At 42.3% G+C, this 27,382-nt stretch overlaps 1 protein-coding gene across 1 annotated transcript in view; it reads right to left on the bottom strand.

Annotated features, from left to right (window-relative positions):
• Positions 1–27,382, bottom strand: part of Smg6 (SMG6 nonsense mediated mRNA decay factor) — a 236,533-nt gene that overhangs the window by 73,244 nt on the left and 135,907 nt on the right. The window lies entirely within an intron of this gene.

The following is a 27,382-nucleotide window of genomic DNA, read 5'->3' as shown; positions in this document are numbered from 1 at the left end:
TTTTAAGTTTAAAGGCCAAAGAGACAAGAACTAGAAATTCAAACATGCCTAAATTAAGGAGCTTGTTCCCACCTACAGGAAGTTTATCCCCGACATCTAAATAGTCATGTTTTAAAATCAACAAGTTTGCTGGTTTTCAGCTGCCACTGACTGCTACCCCCAGTGGCTCTGGCCCACAGTGCAGGCAGACTGTGCCCAGCCAGACTAGATGAAGACATGCAACCGGAAGCCAGCCAGCCAGCCTCACCCCTTCCTACTTCAGAAGTCTGAGCAAACTGTTACCCCACTGCAAGAGCAGTATACCAGATGCTTTAACCCTAGCCACACAGGACTGTATCACTGGCCCATCATCCAACCCAGAAAACTCCAAGAGTAAGTGGTGTAGGGCCCAAGGGGATTCCTAGAATGAGAACGGAAGCGTATGAGCAAGTTCAGCGGGACCTTTGCTGCCCTCCAGCCTCTGCCATGGCAGTTGCATATTCACGTCCATAGACACATAGTTTTAAATTTTGATATAATTATCTCCTAGAAATTACTGTATGTAGCCTTCTGGGATCTAAAGTAATTAAGTGAAGATAAATTTCTTTCATGGAGCAAGCTGTCAAAGGATGAAGCAATTTCATTCCCCATTTGAAGTGGAAGCTTTGGGTCACGCATGGTTTACTTGAAACAATGCCATCACCTAAAGCTGCTGATCTTATCTCCAACTCTGTTCTCCATTTCAAACTGCTGGAGATATGCAGCGTGGCACTGCCTGAAGTTATGACATCTGGCTCAAGGCCAGTAAGAGCAAGCCAACTTCTCTACTAGGTTTCAAGCAGAAGAGGACAAAAATCATATTAAAAGAAGATAGCTACACATCTTTAGTCTGCTAAACCCTAAAAAGGAGGAAGTAGTCTCAAGGCATTTGTTGAGCGTGATGAAAGAAGCGCCCTAGTAAAATGAGGTAGTGAAAGACTAGGTGGGGCGGCCTCCTCCTCAGAGGAGGATGGGGGTTACACATGCCAAAGAAGTGGGTTTTTCTATTTTATGAGACAACAAACCAGCAAACAAACAAACAAGCCAGCGGAGCTTATTTCACAGCTATCTGATACATGGAAAGCGTACCGACCAAGAAGCTCTAACCACCTACTGTGGGGCTGGCTAGGCTTGGCATTTAGTGGGATGGTTCCCTTAATTATTGCTCGATTTGTGTTGTGTGGGTGCGTGCCAAGCATCCATGGAGAGGTCGGGAGACAACTTATATGAGTAGGTTCTCTCCTTCAATCACGTGGGTCCTGGGGATCAATCTCATGTCCTCAGGCATGTTGGCAAATGCCTTTACAGGCTGAGCTACCTCACTGGCCTTGGCACCTTATTTTTTTGAAAGTCCTCTGTAATTACATGTTATAATATGCAGTCAGTGTGTTAGCAAACGACTTCAGGTAAAATGTATACATTTCACGTCTAAGTATGACTTTTAGCTTGAAGACCAAGAATTGGCTCTCAAATGTCAGGACACTGGGATTAGCAAAGGAGTTTGTCAAACTAGACTGCTGCACTCCAGGCCTTGAGTTTTCTGATTCATAGGGGTGTGAGAGAATTCACACCAGAACAGATTCTCTGGGGACTGGTGGCACACTATGAGAAACAGAGATATAGAGGAATTGGGAACCAGGCCAAGAGAATGATCTAGAATGGCAGTGTTAAAAATTGTTTCTGTTTCTCAGGTGCAGGAGTCACATTTCTAATGTTCAGCTGTCACAGATGACTAGTGGCCGCTGTATGGGATGCCGTAGGAAGAGAGTGACTCCACTGCCACAGAGAGTGACTCCACTGCCACAGAGAGTGACTCTACTGCCACAGAGAGTGACTCCACTGCCACAGAGAGTGACTTTACTGCCACAGAGAGTGACTCCACTGCCACAGAGAGTGACTCCACTGCCACAGAGTGACTCCACTGCCACAGCAGTTCTACCATATCGCCAAGCCCCTTCTCAAATAAGCAGTCTATTTCCTCTAGTTCCGCTGCTTCAGAAGGTTTGCTCAGAATCAGAGAGCTGCTCAAGCAGCCATCTGAGCACATGCTAAGGTGGTGCACTCCTTTAATCCCACATCTAGTAAGGGGTCAGGGTTGATAGTGCACACCTTAAATCTCAGCACTGCGGAGGCAGAGGCAGGTAGATAGGTCTCTGAGTTAGAGGCTGGCCTGGGCTATGTATCAACTTCATAGAGAGACCCTGTCATGCATGTGGTGCACAGACATACATGCAGGCAAAACAAAATAAAAGAAATGAGAGGCTGGAGAGATGGCTCAAGGTTCTGAACACTTGTGACTCTTGTAGAACATCCAGGGTTAGTTCCCAGCATTCACATGGCAGCTCAAAACCGTTTGTAACTCCAACTTCAGGTTCACAGTCACCATATGTATGTGGTGCACAGACACACACGCAGGCGAAACACGCACAGAGTAAGTAAGTCTCTTATAAGACTACACACACAACCAGACATCAGTTCACTTGCACATAGATAGCTATAATCAAAAAGGTACATGACAACAAGTGTTGGTGAAAATATGAAAAAAAGTTAACCCTACATAGATGTCACTAATGAGAACAAAAAATTTCACACTACCTTGGGGAACAGTCTAGTCTGGAAGTTTTCATATGACCAAACAATTACGCTTTTAGGTATGCACCCAAGAAAAATGGAACTATGTCTACACAAAAACTTAATTACAAGTTCAATGCAACATTATTAGTAATAGAAAGAAAAAATAACTCAAAATGCCCATCAACTTATGAACAAATAAGAGACATGGAATTTCCATACCGTGGATTATTCTTCCACAGAACGGAATAGAATTTTGATACATACCACCACATGATGAACCTTGAAAACATCACAATGAAAGAAACCATACCAATTCCAGTTACATAAAATATCCAGAGTAAGGCTAGGGTTTGGAGTTGGCTGATAGACTGCCTACCTAGCATGCATGAAGACCTCAGTGTAACCCCCAGCACTGAATAAACTGGGTAAAGTAGCATATGCTTGAAATCCTGGGTGGCAGAAGAAAGAGAAACAGAAGTTAAAGATCATCCTTCGCTACACTGAGAGTTTGAGGCCAGCATGGGTTCCATGAGACCTACTCAGAAGGGAGAGAGTATAATAAGAGACACAGACACACACACACACAAACACACACACTGTAGCATGTACATATACACCCCTACACAAAAGTAAATAATGTAATTTTAAAATGTTTATTTATTATTTTATTTTTATGTATGTGAGTGCTCTATTTGCATGTACACCTCCAGTCCAGAAGAGGGCATCAGATCTCATTATAGATGGTTGTGAGCCACCATGTGGTTGCTGGGAATTGAACTCAGGACCTCTGGAAGAGTGGACAGTGCTCTTAACCTCTGAGCCATCTCTCTAGCCCATAAATGTAATATTTATTTATTTATTTATTTTTAGTTTTTCGAGACAGGGTTTCTCTGCGTTGCTTTGGCTGTCCTGGACTCACTTTGTAGACCAGGCTGGCCTCAAACTCACAGTGATCCACCTGCCTCTGCCTCCCGAATGCTGAGATTAAAGGCGTGCGCCACCACACCCAGCCATAAATGTAAGTTTTAAAAGGTTAAAAAATAAACAAGGATTCTTGAGAGTAAGGCTGCCTGCTGCCAAGCCTGATAATGACCTGAGTTCAATCACCAAAACCAATGGATGGATGTAGAGAACCAATTCCAGAAAGTTCTCCTCTGACCTCCACACTAGCATAAATAAATGTGGTAATATAGACTATGAGTAAGGGTAGGTGAGACGCTCAGAAGGTAAAATTGCTTGTTCTGCAAGCCTGACAACCTGATCTCTGGAGCCTGAATGCAGCGGCATGCATCTGTAATTCCAGCACCCCTATGGGAGATGGGATTTAGAGACAGGAAAGTCACCCTGGGAGTTCTTGGGCTAGCTAGTCTGGAGTACAAAGTATGGCAGAGACAAGAAAGACCCATCTCAAAACAAGGTGGAAAGGGAAAAGTGCTTAAAATTGTCCTCTGACTCCCACAAGACCCATATGCATACACACAAATCATAAAATTACAAAATGAAAATGAGCAGCATCAATGTTTATGTGCAAGTCTTTGTGCAGACGTAAGGGTTTGCTTCTCTTGCTACCTTTCCTTTAAAGGACAGATTTGCTGGGAATGACAGGTCAGTTTCTCCAGCATATTCAAGAGCATGGGTTGACTTCCATGTCTTTTATCTATGGAAATTCTTTGTGACCTGACATGAAGTTGTATTTCACCTAAAAAGATTTTTCTTTGCTTCTGCTAGTCTGGGATACTAGCTAGAGAAACTGTGTTTAAGGCCTTTCAGAGTAAAAGGCAGTATTGAGACTGAGAACCTACCTGAGGGTTAGCTCGTGGTCACTGACTCTCCCAGTGAGGTTTGCTCCACTGCCCTCACAGTAAGGATCTAGAAGGATCTACTGTGACTCCTCCTGAGGTGGCTCCCATACTTTCTCACCTGTTCTTCCCACTCCAAGAAAGCTTTCTAAGTGGAAGCTCTTGTTTCCTAGCATTTGACATAAATTACCAGGCCAGTGCCAGCTGGCTTGGGCACTCAGAGCTAATGCTGGGCTTGGTGGCTCATGCCTCTAGTGCCACCGCTCCAGAGTTTAAGGAAAGAGGATTATCAAGAGTTCAAGTGAACCCCAAGCCCACCTTTGTCTTGAGAAAACAAAACAGAACAGATCTACAGACTCTTGTCATCATGCCTGCCCCGGAAGTAGGATATTAAAGTCAGCATTTGGTTGTGTCAATGAGGAGGACCCTCCAAAGGGCCCTACCGTAGTAGCAATGGTGAAAGACACTAGTGAGCTCTCTTTATCTTAAACGCCTCATGTAAAAGTGGGGGAATTAGAGCAGGGCATGGTAGCACACACTTTTAATTCTAGCACTAGGGAGGCAGAGGTGAGTGAATCTCTCGAAGTTCAAGGCCAGCGTGGTCTATGTAGTAAGTTATAGGACAGGCAGGGTTACAAGTGAGACCCTTTCTCAAAAAACCGAACCAAACAAAAAAACTACTTCCAAACTCAAACCGAACAACAATTAAAACAAACAAACAAACCTCGGAGAATTAGATAGATCTCAATACTGCTCCTCAGTAGAAGTATAGCTTGCACAAGTCACCTTATAGTTTCAGTTTCCTCATTCTATAAAATGGAGAGAGAGAGAGACATCACATCTTCCCAGGCTACTGGGAAGACAAAGGGAAAAAATCTGGGGCTAAGGGTACATATAGCTCAGTAGAGCAAACCTGTGCACGTAGCATTGTGAGGCTCCAGCACCACCTACAAAAAGTTAAAAGGAAGCTGAGCCTTTATGGTACATGCTTGCAGTCCCAGAGCTCAGGAGACTAAGGCAGGAGGTTCATGAGTTTGAGGCTAGTTTAGGCTATATGGAAGACCTTGTGTCAAAACAAACCAGGTAAGCAGAGAAAAAAAATCCAAGTGCTTAAGATGGAAGGCAGTACACAGTGAATACACATTTCACAGTTGCTAGTATTGTCACTAGCCTTACTTTACCATCATCATTGAATATTCCATGAGCCAAGAAAACTAGAGGATTCTCATATGTGTTTCCATAAATAAGCTTTTAGGAAAATTCAGAAGGTCAAAAGAAAAGAAAAGAAAAGAAAAGAAAAGAAAAGAAAAGAAAAGAAAAGAAAAGAAAAGAAAAGAAAAGAAAAGAAAAAGATAGTTAAAAGACCTTTGTAGTACTCTGAGTATCCTACTTCAAAGTAACTCAGCAAAGCCGAGGAACTAGGATGCAGAGAAAGGCGGGGCTGAGGGAAGGCTCTGCAGGTAAAGAAGCTAACGGAGGCCTGGTGCTAGGAGCAGCTGTGCTGTGGGCTGGGAGGCAGGGACAGGAGACCCCCTACAAGGTCATAGGTCAGCTTGTCTCAAGCAGGCAGCTCAGTAACAGAAGAGTGCTCTGTCTCAACAAGCACAAGGCAAGAACTAACTCCTGAAAGTCATCATGACCCTTAATGAGCACTCCCCCATCTCTCTCATACACAAACAAGTAATACATAAAAATTAAAATTTATGTTTAAATAAATAAAATGAAAAGGAGATACCTGTTTTCTCTTTTGGTAGCCACAGCACTTCTCTAGTTCCAAAAATGGGTCATGTACACTGAGAGAATTTGGGAAACAAGGCTGCACTGACAACACTGCCTAGCCGGGCATGGCGGTACATGCTGACAATCCAAGTTCTTGTGAAGTAGATTCAGGAGGATTAAGAGTTCAAGGTAATCATCAGTTTATAAAAGGCCAATCTGGGCTATATGAGACTCTCAAAATGCCAAAAAGCAAAGCAAAACAAAACAAACCACCCTAAACAAAATAAAAAACAAAAACCTGAATCCACTTTTCGATGTAAGAAGGAAGTGAAATCTATGTGGTAAAGTGTAGCTGAAGTCCCCATTTTTTTCTCCAAAAATTTCCAAAGGAAAATGCAGGTACTACTTTGGACCAGCAGCCAGATGGAGGAAATCTCCTTTCTCACCATCCATTCTGAGCTCAAGTAGGTGTCTATGTGGACACTGTGGGTTCTGGAGGGTAGACTCATCTTGAAGTTTCTGCATCTGTTCCTGAAGTGGATGATGCTCATCTAAATCTTTACTGTGTTTCATATCTTCTAGTCATTTATATCATCCCTCCCTCCCTAAATATTTTCTTTTTTGCTGTAAAGAAACAGCAGCATAAATGAGTCTAGATACATAACTAAGAAAAACAATGTGTGTGTAAGCACTGAGTTCCAAACCAGCAAAGTTACATGTCAGTGAAAGCCAGTGAAGTGTGTGAAAAGCATTAACACAGTGCCGGGAACAAAGTAAGTATAAAATATTCCCTTCATGTGCAAGTCTATGCCATCTACACCTCTAAACAAAGCTGCTCTGACTTTGTGGTCATGCAGCAAGGGAAACTATGTCAAGGATTTGACCCTTGACTGAGTTCAGAGAGGCTCCCTACGTTGGGAGATAGAAAGATAGGAAGATCAGCTGTGCTCTGCTCCCCTCACCTACCAAAGAAGCCCTGCCTTCAGCTTTGATAAAGGATTCTACTGACAGTGGACTTAAAGAGCCAGAATGATGTTATCTATATAGCATTTTCATAAATGTTTACAAGGTATTTTCACAAGCTTGATCTCCTTTTATTCGTATAGACAGCTATTAGAGTTGGGTAGGACCAATATAGCTTCTCTTGTTTTACTGAAAAAAGATAAAGGAGTCCAGAGAGGTTATATGAATTGCCGAAAGCCACACAAGTTGCCTATAGTAGGGGTAGATTGAAAGCTATATTTGTGCTTTACCTCAGAGGGGGGAAATGTTGAGACAATCCAAGGCCAATAAACTGAGAAAGCAGAAATAGTGTTTTTAAAGACTTATTTAATTTTAAATTATGTATATGTGTGTGTGTTCGTACGCATGAGCATGCTGGTGCCCAAAGAGGCCAGAAGAGGGTATCAGGTCCTCTAAAGCTAGGGTTACAGGCGGTTGTAAGCTGCCCTACACGGGTGTTGGGAACAACTGGTTCTCTGCAAGAGCAGTAACGGGGTATAATTCGGTAGGAGAGCATTTATTTACTATGTGCTAGATCCTGTTTGACTCACAGAAGACACACAAAAACACATGTAACAAAAATATACGAAAAGAAGCTCAGTCAGTAACTATGAAAAATTAGTACCATCATGTACGATCTGGGTAAGATGGTGCACTCCTTCAACCTGTACTTGGGAGACAGAGTTAGATGCTAGGCTATGCTACATAGCAGAGTTCTAGGACAGCCAAGGCTACACAGTGAGCTCTTGTCTCAAAACAACAAAAACAAATAAAACCAAAGCCACGCGCGTGTGCAGGCAGGCAGACAGACACACCCACACACCCACACACACACCCACACACACCCACACCCACACACACTCTACAAAAAGAAAATCAGAACTACTTCACATTTATTAGTACAGCATTATCACACAAAATCAAAATATAAACAGGGGGTGTAGAGTTGACTCAGCAGACAAAAGATTTTTTTGAGAGGACCTGGGGTTTGACTCCTGGCACCTTTATGATGGTTTCCAATCATCCTTAACTCTGGTTCCAGGGCTCTAATGCTTCCTTCTGACCTCCGTGGGCACCAGGCATATATGTGGTATACATATGTACAGGCACTCAATCATATTAAATAAGTAAATAGCTAAGTAAGCAAGTAAGTAAATCTTAATCTGTGTCAATCAACAGATGAATAGCTAAACAAAGTGTGGTAGATACCTACAATGAGGCAACTTAAAAGGAAGGAAATTCTGACATAGTTCACAGTAAGGATTATCCTGAAGAGGCTACACTAAGTGCAATCAGCCAGTCACAAAAAGAGAAATACAGAGTTTATAGCATAGTCAGATTCAAGAGAGAGAAAACAGAATGGTAGTTGTCAAGGGCAGGAGTTGAGGGAATGAGGAATGGGTGCAGAGATGCAAATGGAGAAGATGAAAAGCCCTGGACGGACGATGGTGATGACTGTATAACAGCGTGAATGTACTTAATGCCACCGAACTACACTTCTAAAAACAGCTAAGACGCTACGCTTCATGTTTTACCACAACAGAATGAAGACACTTTGAAGAACTAGACTAACCACATGTGGCAGCACATAGCTCAATCCCAGCACCCAGGAGGCAGAGGCAAGAGGGTCTCTGAGTTTGAGGCTATCCATAGAGAGCTCCCGGATAGCCACGGCTGCACAGTGAGACCCTGTCTCAAAAACCAAAACCAAAAGCAAAACCAAACCAAACCAAAACAGCTAAGGAGAATAATTAGAAAAAAAAAACTTAAAAAAAAAAAAAAAGATTTTAGTTCTGAAGCCCCTTGAACTGTCTGGTAAAGGAGTTTCACAGATTCTGGTAAATAAACATGGGCTTCCCTGTGAGCCTGTGGCTTCTGAAGATGCACTCCAGGCAGGCTGTGGGCTCTCCTGAATATTGTGGTCTGATTCGCAACATCAAAGGTCAGCTCTGTCTGTGTAAGACCCAGAGTTAGGAGCCATAAAAGACTCTTTCAATTGTCAGACTATAGCAACCCTACAGGAAACTGAGCTCTTATTTCTGTAAGATTAGAAATGGTCTTATATAAAAACGTAAGCCAGTGGTAGAACAGCAAAGGCCAGCATCCAGTGCTATGTCCACAGGTGTTTAATGTTCTTACAGAGATGACCCAGTAACGCTTTGTCTCCAATGGCAGACTGCTTGCCCACCCCCACTTTTTTTTTTTTTTTTGAGATAGTGTCACTGTAGAACTCATGTAGACCAGACTGTCTTGAACTCACAGAGAACCACCCCCTGCCTCTGCCTCCTGAATGCTGGGACTAAAGCTGTATGTTACCTTTCCAGGCAGGAACTCCTGTCCTTTAGTATTCAGTTTACTTTGAAGGCTAGAAAGGATACAGTCTGGATCTTGGGAGGATGTCTTCTTTGGCCTACTACTGTACCAAGGACCTTATACTAAAGTGTTGGATGGATACTGCTTAATGATTTCTACCATGCTCATCGATATCTCTTAAAAACAAAACACAACACACACTTATGAAGGTTAGGAAGATGGTTCGGGTTGTAAAGAGCTTGCCACACAAGCATCAGGACTGGAGTTCAACCCCAAACACGCATGTTAAAAGCCTGGAACAGTGGCATGTGTTTCTAATCTTAGCACTGGGGAGGTAAAAAGATGGGATCCCGGGAGCTTGCTGGCCAGCCAGCATAGCCCAGGTCCCAGGTGAGAGATCTTGTCTCAAAAAACAAGGTTAACAGCACATTAGTGGATTTCTGGCCTCTGCCTGTATGCATGAGTGTGAGCACATATGGACATGCACACAACAACAGAAAGAAAAAGAAAGGAAGGAAAGAAGGAAGGAAGGAAGAGGGAAGGGAAAGGGGGAAGGGAGGGAGGGAAAGAGGGAAAAAAGGGAATGGGAAGAGAAGGGAAGAAAAAGAAGCCCCACTCCTCCCTAAAATACACAGAAACTCCAGTCAGGGCTGGCAGTTCATCTCCCAGCTGCTGAAGTTACTGTGGCCTTGAAGGCCATGGTGGCAGTGGTCAGCTACAATTCTGATGGCTATCTTGAGCCGTTCTTTTTTACTGTACTTTGTATGTTGTTCCTGGAATTAGACAAAGGCAAATCATGAAAGATGTTTTCCTGTATGTCTAGTAAAACATGTTTTTTAAAAATATAAACAGCAGGATAGGGACTGGAGAGATGGCCGAGCAGGTAAGAACGTGTACTGCTTTGGAGAGGACCCAAGTTCCATTTCTAGCTTCCATGTCAGGAGGGTCACTACTATATCTAACTCCAGCTCCAGGGGAGCTGAGGCCCTCTTCTGGCATCTATGGGCACCTGTACACATGTAGCATAGACTGAGAGAAAACACACACACACACACACACACACACACACACACACACACACACACACACACACACACACACACAAAACCTACCTTTAAAATTATTCAAAAGGATTGATGTATTTCGGATAATTATTCTGAAGCCATTTAATACCTTTTTCCTCAACTCTCGAGCCCAAATCTCCGAGGGTGGAAGACCTTTTTATCCATAACCAGCTGTGACACTTGCCTTCCACCTCTACCTGTACAAGTGTTTCCTGCAGAGGGCTGCTCCCTCAAGTAAGATGTGTAAGGCTTCTGTAGATGCTGGGGAACAAGATGCAACAAAAATGCTTCACACCTGGCTCCCAAATTACAGGAACGCTGGACCGGAGCCAACATAAGCTGGCACAGCACCAGCTGAAATGGACATCAATTAATGAGCCTGTCATCTTTCAAGACTACAGTTTTTTGTTTTTTTTACTCCTCAGCCCGCATTGCTTCACAGCCCTGCCACAGCACCCCTCGTAGGGTTTTCCAGATGGGATTATTTCCTCAGATTCCACACTTGCAAATTTACTGCAGAACTTGTTTTTAGCCGCCCCCCACCTCCGTTTTTTAAACCGAAGTGATTACTCCACATTGCAGTTTTATTAAACTGAATTTATTTGTCCTTAGTGAAAAGAGAAAATTGTACCTTCAAAAGAAGAAAAAGAAAGCTCAGAGCTGCCGTGTTTACTAGAAGGCATTCTGAGCGGCTCAGGTGAGCAAAGGGTCAGAAATCCTTCTCTGCACACATCATTTCTCCTGGAGTCAGAGGTCACAGAGCGCTGCCCAGACATCATCCTGGAGACACGGACAGCCCTCCGGTACTTAAGCAGGCCTCCTCTGACCACAGCAGGCAGTGTCAGTGATCCACACCACATACAGAAAGGAAAAGAAACTCTGCTAATGTCTAGTCAGAGGCAAATGCTGTTTGAGAAAAATTCCTCAACAGGGACCAGCAATTAAAAAGTCACAGGATTCACCTGAGTGATGGCACACTCCTGTCATCTTCAGGAAGGTAAGATGAGAGGATTGTGAGTTGAGACCAGCCTGTGTATACAACAAAAAAGAAACAAAATTCCACACAGCATCTTCTCTTTTCTTTTGTCCAATGGGCAGAACATGTTTTCTATGCTGCACCTAAGTAAGATGTTGGATGTTCTGTGGAAAGAATTCCAAGGAACATGGAAGAACTTATGGTAAATATCCCATCGGTAATTAATGTATATTCTGAGAACAGAATCCAGCTGCCTTGGGGGCCGTCTACTGCGGCCATTTGTTCTCCTGTGGAGCCCATGTGGCAGAGCCCTAAGCTCAGCCGTCTCCTGTTTGAGTCCAGCTCTTCAAAGCAGGTGGCTCCTTGGAGGGGTCATTTTAGTGACTACTATCACAACTTCATTCTGGGACACACACAAAGCCTGTTCTCCGAAACTGACAAGGCTTCAGTGGGCCAGGAGTTGATGGCAACAGAGCCAAGGTGAAGGTAAGAGCACAGAATCAACATCAGAAGCAGGGACAGGAAATAGGGCTGAAGAAAGCATCACAGGCCTACCTGCAGACCTCAATCTCCACGCCCCCTTCTCCCTTTAAAAGTTTAAATAAACAGCTTCAAATAGGGTTTCTGCTGACTCAGGTCACCATCTCCTTACTTTCCTCTACCAAGAGCCTGGAAACGCCAGGTCTCAGCACTTAGTCAGTCTCAACAATCTCTGGAGTAAAGGACATGCCAGAGCATAAGAGAAAATATTTACAATACATATTTGACACAAGACCTTTATCCAAAACATATGAAGACCCTTTAAAACTCAGTAAGAGGGCTGGGTTTGCAGCTAGCTGGTGGGCACTTGCCTAGGATACAGGAAGCTCTGGACTTGACCCCAGCTCCGCACAAACCAGGCATGGCGCTACATGCCTGTAGTTCAAGCACTTGGGAAGTAGAAGCCAAAGGATCAGAAATTCGAGGTCATCCTTGGCTACCTTGTAAGTTCCAGGCCAGCCTCAGCTACATGAGACCATGCCTCAAAACAGACTTAGTAAACAAATCAACAGCCTTGAACTTCTGACCGTCCTGCCTCAACCTCCCAAGCACTGGTATCACAGGTGTGTGCCACTAGGACAGACCACCAATACTCTATTTTAAAAATAGGTGGGGCTGGAGAGATGGCTCAGTGGTTAAGGCTACTGACTGCTTTTTCAGAAGATCAGGGTTCAACCGCCAGCACCCACATGGCAGCTTACAACTGTCTGTAATTCCAAGATCTGACACCTTCATACATACTGACACGCAGGCAAAACACCACTGCATATAAAATAAAACAAAACAAAACAAAATAAAAAAATAGACAAGAGATGTAACCAGACACTTCATCAAAGAAGACATATAAACAGCAAATAAACATGAAACAATGCTCAACATCCTTAGCCACGAGAGAAATGCATATTAAAACCATGTATGAGATATCCATCACATGATTTGAAAACAAAACAAAACAAAACCAACAAGCCCCTCCAAATATCAAGACAGTGCCAAGTCCTTAACCACGCAGATACGGGGACATAGAATGGTACAGCCACTCTGGAAAAGAGCTGAGCAGTTACCCTTACACTATCCACCTTCCCATTGCTAGGCATTCATTCAAGAGAGATAAAAACTTAAACCCACATAAAAACCTACTCATAAATATGTACAGTTGTTCTATCTATAATTACCAAAAACTGCAAATGGCCGAAATATTCGCTAACCAGTGAGTTGATAAGCAAACTGTGGTCTATCTATACAATGCTTGGCAATGACAACAGGAAGAGTTACTGATAAAGGCAGCAACCTGGATGAATCTCAAATGAATTATATCACATGAAAGAAACCAGAGTGAAAAACTGTATATTGTTACGATTTTGTTTAGTGACATTCTAGAAAGGTTGGAGTAAAAAAGATAAAAAGCAGGTGAAAAGCTGCCTAGGGACAGGGTTGTATGCAGGAGGGAATTTTGGGGGTGATGTAAAACACTTTATATTTATGTATGTATGTATGTATGTATGTATGTATGTACGTATGTATGTGTGTATATATGTATATATAGGGATAGTTACACAATTACGGCTGTTTGTTAAACTACAAATCAGGGCTAGCAAGATGGCTCAGCAGGTGAAAGTGACTGGGTGTGCAAGCCTGAGGCCCTGAGATTTGTTCCCCAGAACTCATGGTGAAAAAAGAGAACTGATTGACTCCTGAAAGTTGTCTCCTGACTTCCACAGTCATACTATGGCATTTGTATACTTGCATGAACATGTGAGCGTGTGTGTGAATGTGTAAATTAAAATGCAACCCCCCCCAAAAAAAACTGAATTGGAGGAAAAGGGAACAAAACAAAGCCCCCATAACAACGGTGACCAACAACTTGGTCCATGGGGAAAAGAGATAAACTAGAGGACATGACTCCATTCTGAAGACGTACACTAGCTCATAATTAGTATACAGGCTTGCACCCAAGAGTAGAGGCAACAGTAAAAGAGAATCAACTTTCTATTAAAATAAAAGGCACTTTATGCTCCTAAATTTTCATTGTTACAGAGAGAAAACAACTTCATTATGCAGATAAAAATATACTAAGTCCTAGCCTGGTCCTCCTCTTCTCCCTCCTCTTTCTCTCCTGATTCTTTTGGCTAGCAGTCTCAGCTTCCGCAAACAGCAGTGTGTGAAAGCTGAAGTCACCAGGGAAGTCATGGGCCTAGGCTTGAATGGGTTAATGTGTACAGAACCTAATAAAAGCAAATCTTCAGACACATGTTTAATAAACAAACACCTGCTAAACAATAAAGAAACGTATACTTGAAGAAACACTGTGGTCTTTAGGAAGTGAAGTTAAAGACATAAAGTAGCTGTGCAAGGACAGCCTTTCTTTTTCTAGGCAAAGCCTTTGCTGTCCAGCAGGTTTCACCTGATTCGGGCTGACCTTAAACTCACTATGTAGCAGACGCTGGTTTGAGCTGATCTTTCTACCTCCACCTCCCAAGTGGTAGGATTTCAGGTAGGCACCACCAAACCTGGTAATATACATAGCTAGTGTTATGTATATCATTATCTCATAAAATACAATTCAATAGTGTGAAAGAAAAACACACTGTTTATAGTGAGGCCACACAACCAAGGGAAGTGAGTATGTTGTACGGCTAAGGCGAGCTGGGAAAGCCACGGCTTGAGCTGAAGAGCATACTCCCACTCCTGCAGCGGGGCTCAGCTCCACATCGCTGTCTCCCAGCACAGCCCTTCAAGTTCTTCTTGAGGGCTTCAAGAGAGGAAGGCACACCTGGAAACTCAGCACACACCTTTAAGGACACACGCATGCAGCCTAAGCACATACTCACACACAGGCAGAGAAAGGGCTTTCTCATTTAAATGGAGGAAGTTGCCATGTCTGCCTCTATAAGCAGAAGTATTCATCATCCACCGTCTGGTTTTAATCCTATGTTCCTGATCCTGCATCTGAATGTATTGTTATCAGGGGAAGGAGCATTTCTGCTCAATCTTATTCACCAGCCAAAAACCTGAAAATGTGAAAACCACATTGGTGAAGTACCTTCTTGGGGACCCAGAAAAACTGTGAACTAAGTTGCTTTTTCATTTGTTCTCAGCACCCTTCATCCCCCTCCCGCACAATGATGAACAAATGTGAATTTCAGAGAACTGGGGGTGGTGGTGAGGGCTCAAGTTGGGAAAGCTCAAGTTACACGTCTTTTCATATCTTGGAGTGACACTATCCTCAGGGAAATTAGCACTTTCTCTTCTGCATTTCCCAAAGGGGATCCTGCCAAACGACCTGACAGACATCAGCCTGTCAGATGCAAGCTTGGGCACCCAGGTGTATCCCTTACAAGCATTTACAAATGAAATGGCAAGCCTGAACAGCAGGCTTGCTTTCTTCTGCTTTGTGCTTTGCTGGCATTAAAAGCCGGGTCCAAAACGTGTCTATAGCCAAGCATGCTTTTCTCACTGTATGTGTTGGAGACCCTTCCCCCCTTCAGGGTAGCCCCACCAAGGGTCCCAATGCCCCCTATGTGTGCTTGAGTGCCTTCAAAGCCATCAGTCACCGCTCTTGTAGACTCACTCCAAAATACACATGGGGCCGCCAGGACACAAAAACTCTGGCAAGACTAGGGGATAGCACAAGCAGAAGAAACCACAATGTGCCTGACCCTCCCAGGGGAATAGTGCTAGTGCTGGTAGGGAACAGACTGACAGACAGAGCAGACAGACTCTAACCAGGCCTCCCTCTGTTTTTGATGCAACACAAATGTTTTTCATTAGAAGTTCTCTGCCCCACAAACACTCATACGTGCGGCTATGAAATCCACATACTTCTGCTTTCTTGGCAGCCTGACCCAACTACCTCTCCTATTTCTTGGGAAGAGAGCAGAGAGGAGGAGGAACAGATTCCAGTATCCTCAGTACAGGTAAGTGGAGGCAATCAGAAGCAAGCCTAGGAAGCACAAAATGTGACAGAGCTGCCTACAGCCCAGGGACGAGCAAGAACATCCCTTTCGCTGAAACAAGCAAGTCCTGGCTGGATCGTACTGACTGGTACCCATACTTCAAGCTTAAGGTTTGGCTTTACTTTCCCATAAAGTCTGTAGCCGATCTTCATCAGGTGGTGTTGACCAATACTAAAAGCAAAATAGGCAAACCGTCTCAGAACACTGCAAAATTCTAGTACTAAGACACTAGGGAATGCAGGCTGCTTAGGAACTCCGCTTCAAACACTCAGAAGCAGTCGAGCACATACTTGTAAGCAGCAGCTGCACCACAAACTCTGATGCCACGAGGGAACGCTGCTCTGCCCATTTCAAGTCAGATCTGAAGTGTGGGCACATGAATGTTTTATTAATCTCTTTAAAGAAAGACTAGGAAGAAAAACACATGATAAAACTTCAAAAAAAAATTAATGAAAAGACATAAACAGTGAAAAAAAGTGTAAAAGTAAGTGGCCTGTAAGAAATCAAAAGGAAATCCCCTATTCTGGCTGCATTAAAGTTCCCTAATTTCACAAGAGCACAAGACATTCCAGGCCAGGGAGAGGGCTCTGAGGGTACACCCACTCACCACCAACCCTGCCAACCTGAGCTCCATCCCTAGAACCCACATGGTGGAGGGAGGCAAAAATTCTTCCAAGTTACCTTCTGGCCCTCACCTCATGCTGTGCAAATGCCCCTTTCCCCACCAAATAAGTAAGTGCAATGAAAAATGCTTTAAGGAGGACCCTATGCTTTGCTAAGCAATTGCTCAACCTACACTCATTGTGCAACTCCAACCTTCCAAAGCTTTTGCCGCACACATGCAAACCATGTTTTCCTTTGCGCTCCAGAATTAAGAACAGTTTCTCATTTTTCTCTCCTTTAGTTGTGAGAGTGCATATGAAAAAAAAAAAAAAGGTATTGCTTGATAAGCATTACTCCAAATAAGGCTTGTACATGATTTCTGAGTTAACTGGTAGTAAAAAACATTTGAATTTTGTCTTTGGCAGCTAAAGATTAATGTTTTCTATCACTAATGGTAATGGTCACAGACAGACAGACAGACAGACAGAAATACAAACACACACACACACACACACACACACACATCAGCCCACAAAATTATCAAACTCTAAAAGCTTTTGTTTTGAATGATGACAATACTGGAATATATTCAGCAATTAAAAGTGGCAGTCTCCACTTCAGACTGAAAATTCCAATGAAAGCCTGGATGTACCATGGTGGACTCTGTTAATAACAAACTTTCTTTTTAGAGACACCAAATTAAACAAACAGAAAAAATAATAGGTATACTCAGAAAGAAGCATGACTAAAACCTGAGTGGTCACATAGGAAGCAGACACATCTGCCTATATAAAAATCTCAAGTTGTACATACGGTAAAAAAATATAAACAAGTTATTTATTTATTTAATGTGTATTAGTGTTTTACCTGTATATGCCTGTGCACCACATGCATGAGTTACATACAGTTATGAGTGGCCAAATGGTTGCTGGGAACTGAACCTAGGTCATCTGGAAGAGCAGCCAGTGCTCTCAACTATCAAGTCATCTCTCCAGCCCCATTTAAAAAATGAAAGAAAAAGTTTATATAAACAAGCCACTAACGAGAAGAAAGTATTTTCAATATGTAAAACTATAAACATATTAAAAGAACTCATATACCAATAACAATAATGATATAAAAATAAGCAAGGCCATAAATGTACAAGGAAGGTATATAAATAGATAATAGACAGCTCTTTTATTGTACTAGTAAATACATGGCAATTAAAGGTGTGTGTGTGTGTGTGTGTGTGTGTGTGTACACGCACGCCAAATTAGGACCATTCCCTGGGGATAAGAGAACTAGAGTCTGAGCTGCCAGAGTAAAGTGATTGTAACACTGTAACATTCATTATGAATAGCTACATTTGAGGAAAAAAGATCACACCTACAGTTAGGCCTAATTCATATTCCCTCCCCCCTCCCCTCCCCCCCCTCACACACACACACACACACACACACACACACAATTTGAGTAGTGTGTCTGCATGTATATCTGTGTACTACACGCAAGTCTGGTGCCTGATGAGGCCAGAAGGAGTGAGTCTCCAGGAACTGGAGTTACAGACAGTTGGGAGCTGCCACATGGGTGAGGGAATCCAACCTCGGTCTCTGTTAAAAGCACCCTTGAAGCTAACTAAACTATCTCTCCAGCCCTGAAACCCAGCTAGGTTAAAAGCCAGCCTAGAGCCAGACATGGAGGCTCACCTCTACAATCCTAGCTGAGGCAAGAGCTCCAGGCCAGCCCATACTATACAGTAAGTCTGTCTCAAAAAACTAAAACCCAGCCCACAGCAAAAAAAGTGAAGAGACATAAATATCACATGTGACAAATATAGGTAGGTGTCTACTCATAAATGACTGAAGCTGTGGATGCACTGAGTTCCTACATAGCTACACTAAGAAGATACAAACATCACGCTACCTGAGTGAGCTGTTGAATGCCTTTAATCTCAGCACTTGGGAATGAAAGACAGGCAGACAGATCTTTGAAAGCTCAAGGCCAGCCTGGCCACACATCAAGATCCTGTCTTAAGACAAAAACAAAAACAAAAACAAAAATCAAAAAAAAATAAAAAATAAAAAATCCCTTAACTTTTCTCCCCAAACCAAGCTTACCCAAGTACAGCATGATCAGACAGTGCTTTACTTACCAACTAAAATCACAAAAACAAGATTCTCCAGAGGACAGTAACAAAATCCAGAGTCTATTTGGACTAGCCAACACAAGGTCCACTGATATTAAAAGCCACTAGACATAAAGAAAGAGAAAAGTAAAATCCACATATGATAGAAAACAAACGTGAGATGGCCTAGATGCTGGAATTAGCCGAGACTTTAAAGACTTAAGAATCCCCACTTGATAATAGGGTCTTACTATGTAGTTCAGGATGGCCTTGGCCTCATAGTATCTCCCAACTCAGCTTTTCTTTTCTTTTCTGCCCCTCCCCCCACTCGCCCTCTTAAGACAGAGTCTCTCTGTGTAGCCTTGACTGTCCTGGACTCACTTTGTAGACCAGGCTGGCCTCGAACTCACAGAGATCCGCCTGCCTCTGCCTCCCGAGTGCTGGGATTAAAGGGCACCACGCCCGGCCAACTAAGCTGTTCAAGTGCTGTGATTGCAACACGATGAGCATAAATTTATAGCCTCATTGGGTGGAACTAACAGAAAATGACAGAAAAGAAAAGGAACTTATAAGAACGAAATGGAAATTCATGAACTGAAAAGCAAGGTGTTGAGAAAAAAAATGTACCAGACGAGTTTAACAGCAGATTGTGATAGTAGAAGAGGGGCTGAAAGCATCCATCTCAGTGCCTACCTAGCATGCATGAAGGCCGGGTACCAAAGCCAATACTTAAGAAAGATGGAAGAAGTCAGTCTTAACGGCTTTTACTTGTAATACTAGTGCTTGGGAGGCTGAGGAAAGGGGACTGCCGTAAGTCTGAGGCCACCCTGGCCTGCAGAGTGAGTCTGAGGCCAACATGGGTTAAGGAATGAAAGCTTGTCTCAAAAACAAACAAACAAAAACAAAGCACCAACAACCCAAGTCAGGCGCACTGGCTGTTTTTGTTAGTCAACATGACCACATCTGGAGTTAACAAACCCAATGGCTGACAATATTGAGGGACTTTTTTCTTTTCTTTTCTTTTTTTTTTTTTTTTTTTTTTTGAGACAGGATTTCTCTGTGTAGCCCTGGCTGTCCTAGACTTGCTTTGTAGACCAGGCTGGATCACTCACAGTGATCCACCTATCTATCTGCCTCTGCCTCCCAAGTGCTGGGATTAAAGGTCTGCGCTACCACACCCTGCTGTGATTTTTTTCTTAATCAAATGTTTTGACATGGTAAGATTCACTTTTAATCTGGATCTTTGAAACGGGAAGATCCACTTTTAATCTGCGCCACACCTGCTGGCAGTCTATATAAAGGACACGGAAGAAGGACGCTTGCTCTCCCTTTGCCTCTTAGCTTTCCTGGCAACCCCATTCTTTGACTGGCATTAGAGCTTACAACTTGGAGGACCAAACCTCCTGGACCAAACACTACCAGAATCTTGGACCTTCCACTGGTAGACAGCCATTGTTGGACTAGCTGAACCACTGCCTATAAACCATTCTAGTGCCCCTCCCTCTCCCCGGCCACATGCCTGGTCACAATGGAGAGTTCCAGGCCAGCCAAGGCTACATGGTCAGACTGTTTAGGAAAAAAAATCCCAAAAGGAACAAACAAAAACAATGGTGAGAAAGAGAGAAAGGGAGGAGGAAGAAGAGGAGGATGAAGAAGAAAAAGAGGAAGAGAAGGAGAAAAGGAGGAGGAGAAGAAAAAGAAAGATAGAAGGAGGAGGAGAAAAAGAAGAAGGGAGGGAGGGAGGGACAGGAAAAAGTCAATAAAATTGAAGGGGAAAAAATGAAAACAAAAACAAAAACAAACAAAACAAAAAAACCAAACCAGGAGCCTCACCAATCTATGGAGCCATATCTAGAGTTTTAACATATACATATAGAATTACAACTGGGTGTGGTGGCGCACGCCTTTAATCCCAGCACTCTGGGAGGCAGAGGCAGGTGGATCAGCCAAGGCTACACAGAGAAATCCTGTCTCAAAACAAAAAACAAAAAACAAAAAACAAAAACAAGGCCCCCAAACCCAAACAAACAAAAAAAACCCAACAAAAACAAAAACAACAACAACGAAAAAGAATTCCAAAAAGCACAGAAGAAAAGAGTATCCGAAAGATACTCTAAATCTGATGAAAACACATCAGCCTACAGGTCTAAGAAGCCCAGTAAACAAACGAATGAACAAACAAACAAACAAAACAACTCCAGAGAATGTAAAAGTAAATCCTCTTGACACAGATCTCAAACCTCTAAGACTGCAGCTAAAGAGGAACACTAGAGGGCCGGCCGCAGCAGGAGCCTGCTTGCTTTGCGTACAGGAGGCCCTGAGCTCCACCCATGCAGCCTGCATGGCGGGTGGCATGTGCTTGTAACTGCAACCCAGGAAAGGCCCTTGGGCTTGCTGGCTAGCTAGCTAGCCTAACTGCTGAGCTCCTGGTTAACAAGAGACCTTGTCTCAAAGGAGGAAAAAGAGAACACTTGAAGGTGTCCTCCGGCTTCACCTTACAGATGTGCACACTCATATACCCATGTGCATATAAAAACAAAGAAAAAAATGCAAAGGTGTGAGAGTAAAGCATTACAAAGAGGCCACGAGAATGGCTGCTACCTCCTTATGAAAAGCAGTGTCCCCTAGATGATAGTACAATCACATCCTGAAAGTGTGCAGTAAGGAAAAAAACCCCTTCAATACATAATTATATTAAAAAAAAAAAGCCACAAAAATTCTTTATGTGTGTGCATACATGCTCATCTATCTGTAGGTGCACTATGCATGCAGGTGACCGCAGAAACCAAAAGAGTGTCGGATACCCTGGATGGCGTTACAGGTGGTTGTGAGCTCCTTGGTGTGGGTGCTGGGATCTGAACTGAGACCCTCTGTAAGATCAGTTGAGTGTTCCTAACCATTGAGCTATCTCTCCAGCCCCATAAAGCAGAAAATTTTAAATCAATGAGGCGGGAAAAAAAAAAGATATACTTTTAAACAAAGGCTATGGAACCTGGATCTGGTGGTGGTTCCCTTAGAACTGGTCTCTAGAATCACTAATAGTGAATGATGTGTGTGCATGAGGGTGTATGTGTGTGCACAGTACGTGTGTGTGTGTATGTGTATGTGCGTGTGTGTGTGTGTGTGTGTGTGTGTGCATGTGAAACCAGTTTAAGAAGATAAAGTAGGGGCTGGAGAGATGGCTCAGCGGTTAAGAGCACTGACTGCTCTTCCAAAGGACCCGGGTTCAATTCCCAGGACCCACATGGCAGCTCACAACTGTAACTCCAAGATCTGGCGCCTTCACACAGACAAACATGCAGGCAAAACACCAACGCACATACGATAAAAATAAAAAAATAAAAGAAGACAAAGTTAGGGAGTTAGGGAGCTGGAGAGATAGCTCAAAGGTCAATAGCACTGTCTGCTCTTCCAAAGGTCCTGAGTTCAAATCCCAGCAACCACATGGTGGCTCACAACCATCTATAATGAAATCTGGTGCCCTATTCTGACCTGCAGGCAGAATACTGTATACATAATAAATAAAAAAAATATTAAAAAGACACAAAAAATTCAGCCGGATGTGGTGGTGCACACCTTTAATCCCAGCACTCAGGAGGCAGAGGCAGGCAGATCTATGTGAGTTTAAGGCCAGCCTGCTCTACAAAGCAAGTCCAGCATAACCAAGGCTGTTATACAGAGAAAACCTGGTCTAGAAAAAAGAAAAGAAAAGAAAAGAAAGGAAAAGAAAAGAAGAAAAGAGAAAGTGAAAAAAAAAAAAAAAAAAAAAAAAAGCAAGCAAACAAACACAAACTACCAAAATAATTCGCTATTTCTTCTCTGTAAACACAGTGACAAAGGGAGCCCACAACATGAATGAAATATTCACAGGTATATGTGACAAGTATTTGTATTCAGAATATATAAAGAGCTGTTACAATACAACCAGAATCCAAACAGCAAATAGTATTTATAAAACGCCAGCAGACCTGAATAGTTTCCAAGGGCACACACATCCCTAACTTGGAATGATTCAATTCAGAATTTTTTTGACATTACAATAGTGTGAGAGCACAGTATATTCAATAGAAACTATATTTCAAATTTTGAATTTTGATCTTTTCCCCAGCCTAATGATAAAATAACTGGTAGTCTTCAGTGTGAGGTGTTATGATTTTGGCATTTTAAGTATATCAAATGCATTTGGCTTAGAGTATTTCCAACTAATAATGGGTTTATTGTCCGCTGAGCATCTGTAGCGTGAATTGTCACCTTGAATATGATCACCAAGACCCACATGGTAAACAGAGAGCCCACTCCCACAAGCTGCCCTCTGACCTCCACACACATGCTGCAATACTCATACTCCTCTCAAACTAAGACATAAAAAGAAAACAACAAACACTTCCACCAAGGTGAGATACTACTTCTTACTTAATAGCAGACATAAAAATAACAAAGATTAGAGATACCAAGTGGTAGTTGGGCCTGTGTATAAGTTTATAATCATAAGCACTCAGGAGGCTGAGGAAGAATCTCCAGTTCTGAGCTCGTTTGGAGACTGTCAAATAAAAAGAAAACAAGACAAAACAAAACAAACAAACAAAAAGATGTAACTAGGAAATACCAAGTGGGGGCTAGAGAAGTGGTTCAGTGGTTAAGAGCACCGGCTGCTCTTACAGAGGACCCCAGTTCTGTTCCCAGCACCCATATGGCAGCTCACAGCCTATGTAACTCCAGTTCTAGGGAACTGAGGTCCTCTTTTGACCTCTAAGGACACCACGCACACACATGGTGCCCCAAAATTCATGCAGATAAAATGGGCATACACAAAAAAATCCTTTTTAAAAAAAGATTTATTTATTTATTATGCATACAATGTTCTGCCTGCATGTAACACCTGCATGCTAGAAGACGGCACCACATCTCATCATGTGGTTGCTGGGAATTGAACTCATGACCTTTAGAAGAGCAGGCAGTGCTCTTAACCTCTGAGCCATCTCTCCAGCCCCCATAAAATAAATCTTAAAAAAAAGAAAAAGAAAAACCCAAGTATTGGCAAAGATACAGAACTACTGGGACTTTCACACACTGCTCCTGGGAATGTAAAATTATGAAATATAGTAATTTTTGAAAAAAAGTCATAAAGTTACAATTTTTCAAAAATTATAAAACTTATGAAAACTCATAAAGTTGAGATACATACATACATAGACACATACACACATACATACATGACTAAGCAGTTATACTAGCTCTGTACCTGAAAGGAATGGAAACGAGGTGGGTGTGGCAGCACAGATCTATAACCTTGGTACTAAGGAGGCTGATGAAAGACTGCAGTGAGCTCAACACAAACTTGGGTTACCAATGAGCTCTAGGACACCAGGGCCAATGTGTGAGATGCTGCTACCCTGCCAACCCCTAAAATGGGGAAAAAAATTTATCTGTCTATCAAGAGACTTACAAAGTTTCATACAATAAGACAAAAACAGCTCAAATGCTTACTATCAAAGAATGAATAAAGTGTGATATATTCAGAAAATGGAATGTTATTCATCAATAAAAAGGAGTGTACTACTGAAAAAAATATAATGGCATGGATGAATTTCACATGCATTATATTGAACAAAAAGACAAAAACCATAAAAGTACAAGCAACAGTGTTTGGTTTATAGCTGGATGTGTTAATTCACATCTATAATCCAGAGTTAAGGTCACCCTTGATACATAATGAGTTCAAGATTAGCCTGGGCTTTGTGCATGGTGACAAATATGGGTCCAATTACATTTTTTCTACATGTAGACATCCAGTTAGCCTAGCACTCTTTGTTGAAGATGCTATCCTTTTTCCATTGAATAGATTTGGCTTCTTTATCAAAAATCAAGTGACCATATGTGTGTGGATTCATTTCTGGGTCTTCGATTCGATTCCACTGATTCACCAGCTTATTGCTGTGCCAGTGCCATGCTGTTTTAATTACTGTTGCTCTATAGTACAGCTTGAGATCCGGTTTGGGAATTCCTCCAGAGGATCTTTTATTGTATAGGATTGTTTTTACTATTCTGGGTTTTTTGTTTTTCCATATGAAGTTGAGAATTGATCTTTCAATGTCTTTAAAATATTGTGTAGGTGTTTTGATAGGATTGCATGAATCTGTAAATTGCTTTTGGTGAGATGGCCATTTTTACTATGTTAATTCTCCCAATCCACAAACAAGGGAGATCCCTCCATCTTCTGATGTCATGTTCAATCTCTTTCTTCAGAGATTTAAAGTTATTTTCAAACAAGTCCTTCACTTGCTTGGTTAGAGTTACTCCTAGATATTTTATATTGTTCGTGGTTATCGTGAAGGGTGTAGTTTTCCTAATTTCTTCCTCTGCATGTTTGTCATTTGTATATAGGAAGGCTACTGACTTTGTAATTTTGTATCTAGCCAATTTGCTGAAGGTGTTTATCAGCTGTAGGAGTTCTCTAGTGGAATTTTGGGGGTCACTTATGTACACTATCACATCATCTGTAAATAGGGATGATTTGAATTCCTCCTTTCCCATTTGGATCTCCTTTTGATGTCTTATTGTTGTGGCTAGAACTTCAAGAACTATATTGAAGAGATATGGAGAAAGTGGGCAGCCTTGTCTGGTCCCCGATTTTAGAGGAATTTCCTTGAGTATCTCTCTATTTAATTTGATCTTGCCCCTCAGTTGAAGAATGGATAAAGAAACTGTGGTCCGCTTACACTATGGAATACTACTCAGCTATTAAAAACAAGGAAATCCCGAAATGGATGGGACAAATGGATGGGACTAGAAATGATCATAATGAGTGAGTTAACCCAGAAGCAGAAAGACCCACATGGTATATACTCACTTATAATTGGGCACTAGCCCAAAAGGCACATCCCACAAAAGTCTTCACTTAGCAGGAGATTGGGATAGATGTGAGGACATCCTACTGGGATTCTAGGTAAGATAAATACAGAAGATGGGGAAATAGAAGGATCCAGAGGGTTATAGAAACCTACAAGAAGAACATCATGATGGGTGGATCAGGGCTCAGGGGGGTCTGCTCAAACTATTGCACTAACCAAGGACAATACAAGTAGTAAACATCAAACCCCTACTCTGATCTAACTAATGGACAGGGCATTCTCCAGAGTTATGTGGAGCGTGGGGACTGACTTTGACATGAACTCTGGTGCTCCATATTTGACAACCTCCCCTTGGTGGGGAGGCCTGGTGGCACTCAAAGAAAGAATAAGCAGGCTACCAAGATGAGACTTGATAGCCTATGACCATATAGTGGGGGAGGAGGGCCCCCTTGGTCATAGGCCTAGGGAAGGGGAATAGGGTGAAAGCGGGAGGGAGGGAGGAATAGGAAGATACAAGTGATGGAACAACAACTGAGTTGTAATCTGAATAAATTAATAAAATTAAAATAAAAAATAAAAACAAAACAAAAACACACCTAATTAAAAGTGTTTTAGTTGAAGATTTGATAGGAAAAAGGATTCAAACCAATACATAAATTAATGGGTTTATCTTGTAAATTATGCAAATACCAATAAATAAAAACATTTATGTAAAAAAAAAAAGAATAGCCTGGGCTACATGGAATCTAGAAACCCAGTCTTCGAAATCTATAGTAATTAAATCAATAGTTGGCTGGAATAGAGAATGAGAAAGAAGCCAACAGCCCTTGGGAACACACTGGGGAAATGGAAATATTTTTATCTCCACATTGCCCTTCCACATGTGTAGCACATAGAACATTCAAATGTGAATCTGACTGTAAGTCATATATCAAAATTAACCAAAATTTACATTTTAAATGTAATTGTATATCTCTAAAATTATTAAGTAAAATATTTTCATTAAAAAATTAACAGCTGGAGTAGAAAGAACTGGGACAGATGTTCACACCCACAGTTTTACTCTAATGATATTATGTCCTTCTCTTACCAATTCCATTGTTGTTTTGTGTCTTTAAGACAAGGTCTCATTAAGTAACCCCGCAGGCCTGGAACTTGCGATGTATACCAAGCTGGCCTTGAACTCACAGAGATCCACTTGTCAGCACTGTGATCACCACATTGACCCGTTGGCTGTTTCTTAAATCATTTTTACTTACCTATTTTTTGGCAGCTTTGGGGTGGCAGGGGGTGAGGGGGATGGGGGAAAGAAGGAGGTATGCATGCCACAATACGAACGTGTAAGTCAGAGGACGCCTTGTAAGAGCCTGTTATCTCCTGCTATTCTTGTCCCTAGGATCGAATTCAGGTCGGGCAACAAGTTCCTTTATCCACTAATATGCCTGACGGTCCTGTTGGTTTGAGGCGTGATCTCACAACATAGCCTAGCTGGAATTAATTCACTGTCCTCCCAAGTGCGTAAATTATAGGTGTTTGTCATCACATTCAGTTTCAAAGGCTTTGTTGTGGGGGGTATAGGTGAGAGGAAGGGAGATTTTTAAATTTATATTTATTTATTTGTTTGTTTGTTTATTTATTTTCAAGACAGGGTTTCTCTGTGTATCCTTGGCTGTCCTTGACTCACTTTGTAGACCAGGCTGGCCTCGAACTCACAGAGATCCGCCTGCCTCTGCCTCCCAAGTGGTAAAGAGACACCTGAAACAGACATTCTGCCTCAAGTCCCCATTCGCCTACTCTCCAGCCACCCCCCGGGGTGTGCTGTGGTGAACCTGTGGGCATGTGTGTGTCTTAGCTCCATAGAGA

Source organism: Acomys russatus, chromosome 16 (genome assembly GCF_903995435.1).
Source record: "Acomys russatus chromosome 16, mAcoRus1.1, whole genome shotgun sequence".
Classification (NCBI taxonomy): Eukaryota; Metazoa; Chordata; class Mammalia; order Rodentia; family Muridae; genus Acomys; species Acomys russatus.
The sequence above is the reverse complement of the archived record's forward strand: the minus strand, read 5'-3'. Positions and strand labels throughout refer to the sequence as shown.